We start from the raw sequence: 8,182 nt of genomic DNA, 5'->3' as shown, positions 1-8,182 counted from the left end.
GTAGTTGACCTTTTGGCTGGCAGACCGCTATCTGGACGACACTGCAGTGCTCGACCCTTTATTGAGCCCCACTGCACACTTCAGGTGGATACTCCATGGGGCCAGGCTCCAGGCTTACCCTCTGAGCCTCCTCCAGGTGGTTCTCTTATGTATCAAACAAGGACTACAAATGATGGACTCACTGGCTCTGCATGCCACCGCTACGCCACTAGTGGGCCTGCAGACCGAAAAGTCAAACTATCATCTCACCAATTGTAGCCTTGGGCACAGGCTGGCCTTATCACTCTAGAATTCTCTAGGGGACCTGTTCCAGAATGGACAGCTACTAACCTTTGCAGAGTTACAGGAACAGTTCGGCCTTCACGAGGGCCAGTTCCTAACATACGCAATACTGATGGGAGCACTCTGAAACCTCTGGGGCATCCAGGGGGAGGAACCGGATGTCCACCTTCTGCAGACCATGCACACTATGGGGAGTTACTGCTGCTTGATTAGTTGGATAACCAGAGCCTTTACTGACCTGGTGCGGTCCCCTCCCTGCAGGTTCATCACAAGACTTGGGAGGAAGAATTTCCATGAGAAAGAATTGACCTGAGCCCAGATCTACCCAAGAAAGTCTACAGGAATGCTCATCACCAGCCTATTCAGTTCTTCATAGTTCATAGGGCCAACCTCTTTCCCTGACGCATAGATCGAATGTTTCCGGGGGCTCCAAACTTGTGTGAGAGGTGATCCATCCTGGCCACTGGACCAAAACCCATCTACTGGGACTGCCCCCACATTCGCCCCTTTTGGCACCATGTGTTACATTGCCTAGAGGGGATCATGGACTAGGGAGGGTTTGACTACTGGGTGGTCTAGGCCATGGGAGTCTTCAAAAGGACCAAACGCCACAATCTGTTTTCTAGACCTCACATAAATCATGGCCAAGTGCTCTATCACGATGCGCTGAAAACTACTCCAACCCTCTCCCTATAAACTGGGAATGCGATCTTCTAAGTTGGGCTTGGGTAGAGGAAGTGACCCTCCGCCAGGAGTAGGCCAGAGGTCTTTGTCGCCAACCCATTGTACACACCTGGAAGGGACTGATATGATGGCTGACAGACCTTCATTGAACTATCTTTGCCAGAAGATATCCTCAGGTCGCCTCTAGACCCAAACATGGAGAGGCGCCACCATGAAGGGTTGACTGAGGATACATAGCTTTCCCCCTCCTCCTCTGCCCACCGGAGAAAGGCACCCTCCACTGCCTTTCCCTCTGAAATCCCACTGCCCCCTTCCCCAGATCACCTTACTGATGTCCACCTCCCATCCCTCCAGCCACAGGTTATTCCTGATCAAGTTATCCCCCGTTTAACACACTCCACTCTACCCCAATCGTGTAGGTGGCTGGTGCTCTCACCGGCCTGCCCTTTGATTACACACAATATAACAAGCTGACAGCTACATCACCAGTCCATTCAATGGGCCTCCTCTCCTGCTCCCGCGGGAGATTGAGAGGGCTGGGAAAGAGTGGACACAACAGGGAACAAGGATAAATGCTATGGTATCTGTATGACCTTTTGTCAAAATGCAATGAAAATTGTTTGAAAAAAAACTAAACAGGAATGTATGGTCCTCAATGCAATGGACAGGTAGAGAGATTTAAAAACAAATATATTTGTATTTGTATTTATCTTTCAACACAGGTACAGCATATACTTTCAAGCCAGTTGATTCAATATCCTTATAACATAATCATCCAGCGGTATAGGCACATGCAACCTCGATACATAGTCTGGTGATGTATACTTCTCAAATACCCAGTGTCTCAGTCCCACCCCTTTACACTTCTGCACTGCTCTGACATTCAAGTTGGGTAATTTCTTGCAAACCCTCCCCCAGGAGTCCATAGTGTTGTATCCATGGGTTGCAGATTTTCTTAAACTTCTTTGGACATCCGCGGGCTATGTATGTAGTTTTTACCCTTGACATGTATAAGGCTATTCTCCTTTTCCACTCACACAGTGTGGGCCGCTGTGCCATCCCCCACTTGCATGCAAGATCTCGCTTGGCGACCACCAGGCCCAGGTTAACCAATATTACCTTTTTCCTGGGGAGATGTACTTCTGTAGATATACCTAATAGCACAAATTTGGGGTCCATAGGTATTGTTTCTCCTAGTATATCCTCTAGCTCTGCCCTTATTGTTCCCCAGTATCCCTGTATCTCTTGGCATTCCCAGATCGTGTGAATGTATGTGCCTGTCTTGTGGGTACATCCAAGGCAGTTAGGCCCTTCCCATTTTGTGTAGACGAGGTCTTTCATAGTAAATCCTATGTAAAATCTTAAACTGGATGAGGCGGAGTCGCGACTTAATAGCCACTTCTCGTGGGTGCATGAGTGCAGTCTCCCAATCAAGGTTGTCCATGGCTCCCAGTTCTAATTACCACTTTGCCCTTAGTTTCATGAGTGTGCCTGGCTTACTATTGATTAAAGTCCTGTACGTCCAAGAGATGGCTTTCTCGCTAATTTTCCACATGAGGAGTCTTCACTCTAGCGGGGCATTTTCAGAGAGTCTCTCCATGTCAATTCTCTGTGCCATCCATGCGGGAGCCAACTGTATGCATTTGGAATGTTGCTTCTGGCGCAGGTCATATTACTTTTGGCGATGTGAAAAGGTGGCAAGTTCCTTGCGGTTTAATATGTCTTTGATTCTAGAGATGCCCAGCAAATCCCATTTTCAAACTCTTGTAACTTTGCAAATTCTCAGAGTCTCCCCCCTTCCCAGAGTGGGGTCTCTCTTGTAACTTGGTTGCTCCATTTCATCTGCCTTTCTGCTTATTTCCAGGCAGTTATCAACACCTGTGCGGCAGGTAGAGAGATTTAATAAGTTTCTCAGTGATAGTATTCTTTTGGCCACTGTCAGTAAAATGTCTCTACCCTTGGTCATTAGGAAACATTTGTGGACATACCTCATTACACCACATTATGTTACTGGACTTTCCCCATTTCTATTATTGAAGGGGAGGGAGCCCACCTCTGCCATTTGTTCATGGTGGCTTCAAAACAAATACCCATTTTGCAGTAAGGGAGCTGCTACCAATTACACACACAGTGCTCGTATCAGGGTTGAAAAACATCAACGTAAATTCAAAGGCTATTATGATGGTTCCCATAAGGTCAAAAGTCCAGACATCAAGATAAGTGACTTAGAGTTTGCAATCTTAGGAGTGTAAAAAAAGGCAAAATCAAATTTCTCAGCCCAATTAGAGTAGTAAAGATTAACAAAGGAAGTGTTACCCCTTCTTTGTATTCCCTTACCCTCTCCCTGCTTTCTTCCCTCCCTTTTCCCTTCCCCCTTTCTGGATTTTAGTACATTCCTCTAATGCTATGGGGAAAAAAATCCAGATGTGGCCCTTAATGGGAACTGATAAGGGTGAGACTTAGAAAAAACATAAGGGTAATTTGATTTCCACAGTAACTTTTATTGAAGGGGTAGAACAGCTAAAATGCAGCCATTCAAGCTCTAGAAAATCAGAAGTATCCTGCAATACAAATTTTACCAAGCCATGTACATCCTATATTAGAGTCCATACCCTACTATCTGCCTATGAAACAGAATAAGTTCATTTGGTTGACTCAAATCCTCCTATACATTCTTCACATATTCGGAATAACAGTAGAAGACATGAACAACTGAAGGTTGAGTTCTTATTTTCCCATAAGCAGTGACCTGTTTTAAGTTTCGAAACTAGCTTTTGATCATCGATAAAACGTTGAATTAAAAAAAAAGTATTTTACTAACATTATTTTTTCTTGCAATCTGTTGGGAGATAGATTATGTGCCAAACAGCCATTAAAATCAAGCGTTGAGTTAACTTTTTGACCTTCAATCTCACTCCAAATAGTGATGCCTGACTTAGGTGAAGTGGGACCTCAGTGCCAATATCGACAAGGGGGGCTTGGGGGGGGCAGGCGACCGAAGGGAGTCCCCACCCCCGGGCAGTTTGGGAGGGGGCGTGTGGGGGGGCGTGGCTGGCCCCGCGCGGCCGATTTTCAAATTTGGGCTCCTTTTTCCAGCCTAAATGTAGCCCAAGTATAAATACTTTGGGCGCCTACTCCCGGCCACCATTTTAGGTTTGGTGACCTGGTGGCTGGGAGCTAGGCTAGTGGTGTGTTTTTTGTCAGGGTAGTTTAACTGTTATTTAGGAGGTATTTAGTGCTTTTTGCAATGGCGGAAGGTGATTACCGCGTTCTGGAAGCCCTCCGGCTCCTGAGCGAGGCGGGCCGGATGGACCTCGTCGTTGGTGAGGTGGCGGGGTCGTCGCGTCCCATGCGACAGGCCTCGGCGGGCGTAGCGGCGGCGGTGGCAGCATGCACTTCGCCGAAGCGCATGAAGCACATGGCGGTGAGTGAACGGGGCCGCCAGCGCTTTAAGAAGGCGGCCCCAGCTGACGGTGTACAGCGGAGGGCTCCCGTACCGGTGGGGGATGCGGGAAGGGTGAGTGGGGAGGGCCAAGAGGGCTGGTGCGCGGGAGAGCTCGCTTTAAGGGTGCCGGCGGCAGCGGTGCGCTCATATTCTTCCCCCGCGGTGAGAGGCAAACGCGGGGGAGGGCACGTGTACAAGAGGCGTTCCTCTTCTATGCCAGAGGCTCCGTCACAGACGGAGGCGGGGGGCGTCAACGTGCGCGGAGCTGGTCGGGCGGGTCAGGAGGTCGCGCATATGGCGCGTGCTGGGTTTTCTCCTCGCGTGTGTGTTTTCAGGGAGGCGGGTGGCAGGGCAGGTAGCGCGGGGGGTTTAAGGGGCCAGCTTTCTGCTACTCGCACGTTTGAGGATTCTTTTGTGGGGCATGACAGCGAGGGGCAGGTCATTGGAGCGTTCGCCATGTCGGATGAGGCTGGGGAGCAAGGGGTTGTAGGGGTCAAAGGAGGGGAGAGTCCTTTATTGTTTTCCCCCCCTTTATCTTTAAGGGGAGGGCCGGGGTCTGTAGGGGCGAGTTCTCTGGGTGAAGGGGAGTGGGCCCAGGTGGGGGGGTGGGGCTCTCAGCAGGACCTACGTATTTCCAGAGATTATGGGGTTTCTCGGGCTTCAGCTTCTTCGCGTGGGGGGGGTTTGCTTTCTATGGGGGTTGAAATAGGTCAGTGCAGGGCAGGGGCGGGTGGGGGTAGTAGTGGGGAGGAGGTTTTGGTTTTCGGGGATCTAGAGCCGGCTGGGGGAGATTTGGCATGGGAAGGTTTAGATATTTTTCCCTCTTGGTCTGAGGGGGTTCGGGGGATTGGGGGGGAAGTGGCGTCGGGCTCGTTTCAGATGCAGGGGTGCGGCGGGGATTTGGAGTCAGGGGTGCGGGCAGGTGGGGATGTTTGTGGCTCAGTTTCCGTGGGGGTAGGCAGTTCGCGGGTTGGTGGGGTTGCGCAGGATAGGGGAGCTGCGTCTGCGGTGGTGCAGGCGATGCTAGATTGGAGTGGGGATGAGGAAGGTGTGGTTTCGGTGTTTTCGGGCAGTAGGGTGCAGGCGGGTTTTTCTGGGTGTCGGCAGACTAGGGAAGTTTTTTCAAGTGGTCATAGGGCAGGCGGCGCGGTTAGCTTTCAGCGACCCAGCACACCAGTCCAACCTTTTTCTTTTCAGGTCAAGAAGCGTAGCAGCGCAGCAGACTTGGTAGGGCGAGGTGCGGCCCATTATCGCCGAGGAGAAGGGAGGGTGAGGCCTTGCGCGGCACATTCCGTACCGGCAGGGGATCCCGTCGCGGCCAGCATACGAAGGTCAGGCGCGACCTCGCTGGCCCCAACGTCACGACGGTCAAGGTGGACAGAGTTTTCAGATAAAATGGATGGTTATTCGAGTCAACGAAAGGGGGAGGACCGGCGTGTACAGTCGGCTCCCCTGCATGGTGGTGATAAGGCCGTTAAGGCCGGATGTGGTGATGTTGGGTCTGGTAAGGCCCGTGTGGTGGATTTTGCTGAGGAAATTTTGCAGGTGGAGGAGCCAATTCTGCTTGATTATGAGGAGGACAGCCCCGAGGAAGGGGAAATACGGGCATATGAGGAGGGGGGACACTCTCATGTTTCTCGTAGTTTTTTGCAGGTTTCAGGTGTGGCACCCGTTAAACAGGATATAGTGGTGAAATCCAAGCGAGAGCACGGCCCATCGGTAAGGGCTCATCCTCCAAGGGATTCTTCTGAGAGGTTGGAGCGGCGGTCGGAGTCGGTCCGCGCACCCTCTTTAGAGCCAGGTGAGAGCGTTACATCACAGGCCAGACCTATTATGGTGTCTGTGGGGTCCGGGGAAGACGGGGGAGGGGGTGTGTCGGAGGGCAGATTGTACAAAGGAAAGTATGTCAAGGATACAGGGGTTGGCACGGGATCAGTGGGAGTGGTGTCGGGGGCCAAGGTTGAGAGTGGGACTAATACGGAGGGTATTAAGGAGACACCACAAAGCAAAGAGTTGAAAATTAAGAAGCTTCCTTATATGGGGTGACTAAGCCTTTAGGTGCCCATTTAATGTTGGCAACAAAGGAGCGTATTTGGAAAGGCGAATATGTAGAGATTTTGAAGCTATTACACAGGGAGGTGAGGTCTAAGGAGGGCTCTAAGGAGGAGGAGTACGAGTTAGCTAAGCGCCCTAAGGTGCCTCTGACAATTGAGAATTGGACGGCGGCATTTCTAATTTACGCCAGTGTGTACTGTGAGAAGTTTCCGGAGCGCTGCGTGGCCATATTTAAGTATATGGATGTAATAAGGAAGGCCCAGATTACAGGTAGTGGTTACGCCTGGGCACAGTATGACGAGGAGTTTAGGGCTCGTATGGCTTGGGATTCAGAGGCAAAATGGGGTGAGCTAGATAAGGATCTGTGGCAACATACCATGGGGGCCGCGCCAGGGGGTAAGACTATTTTTACGGATAGTGGTCTGCCTCTAGTTTACAGGCCCTTTCAGGGAAAGCCCACTCGGGGTGGGGTGGGAGGCTCAGCCGCATCACAAACTGGAGTTGGGGCCTGTTGGGATTTCAACAAAGGCTTATGTACAAGGGAATTTTGCAAATACCGACATGAGTGTTCCAAGTGCGGTAAGCGGCACCCTCTTGTCAACTGCTGGGGTGTTAAACCATCAGGCGGACAGCAAGGGCAGCAGGCAGGTGCAGGGATGTCTGGCAATGCGCAGCAGTCGCAGGGTGGCCGGGGAGGCATGGGCGCACAGGGTTCTGGGCCAAAGGGCTCCTACGCCAATTAAATTGGCTCAGCTTGAGGAAGCTTTGAAGGGCTATGGGGATTTGGTGGCAAAACAGACAATTTTGGATGGTTTTAAGTGGGGTTTTCATTTGGGGTACCACGGGCCCCGGCTGAGAAGGTGGGCGGATAATTTGAAATCCGCATCAGAGCACAAATTGGTGGTGCGTGAGAAATTGAGTAAAGAAGTGCATGAGGGGAGGATGGCAGGCCCTTTTGGAGAGTGGCCAGTGCATAATTTGATCATTTCCCCTATTGGTGTGGTGCCCAAAAAAGAGGAGGGGCAGTTTCGGCTGATTCAACATTTGTCATGGCCAGAAGGGTCGTCAGTCAATGATTTTATTGATGAAGATGCTGCTTCGGTGTCATACTCCTCAGTTGACGTCGCCATGTCACTTGTGGTGACCGCGGGCGCAGCTGCAGGCATGGCAAAGTGTGATATCAAGTCGGCTTTTAGGCTGCTCCCGGTTCATCCGGACGATTGGCCTTTGCTGGGTATACAATTTGAGGGTAAATGGTATGTAGAGAAGGCGCTACCAATGGGCTGCTCGGTGTCATGTGCTCTGTTTGAACTGTTCAGCACTTTTTTACAGTGGTTTTTCACGAATCGCACTTGTCACAGCTTGGTCACACATTATATGGATGATTTCTTTTTTGTGGGTTCCCCGGGCTCTTCGGAGTGCCAGCATGCTTTGGACTCTTTTCATGAGCTTATGAAGGTGCTGGGGGTGCCGTTAGCACCGGAAAAGACAATGGGGCCTGATACTGTCATCTCCTTTCTGGGTATTGAGCTTGACTCAGTTGCAATGCAGGCTCGTTTGCCTGAAGATAAGAAATGCAAAATGTTGGCCTTGCTGGACACGATGTTGGCTAGGCGGAAAGTGCCAGTGAAGGACATCCAGGTGTTGTTAGGCCATTTGAATTTTGCTTGCAGAGTTGTAAGGGCGGGACGGACTTTCTGCAGGCGCCTGGGCCGG

Source organism: Triturus cristatus, chromosome 7 (assembly GCF_964204655.1).
Source record: "Triturus cristatus chromosome 7, aTriCri1.1, whole genome shotgun sequence".
Lineage (NCBI taxonomy): Eukaryota > Metazoa > Chordata > Amphibia > Caudata > Salamandridae > Triturus > Triturus cristatus.
The sequence above is the reverse complement of the archived record's forward strand: the minus strand, read 5'-3'. Positions refer to the sequence as shown.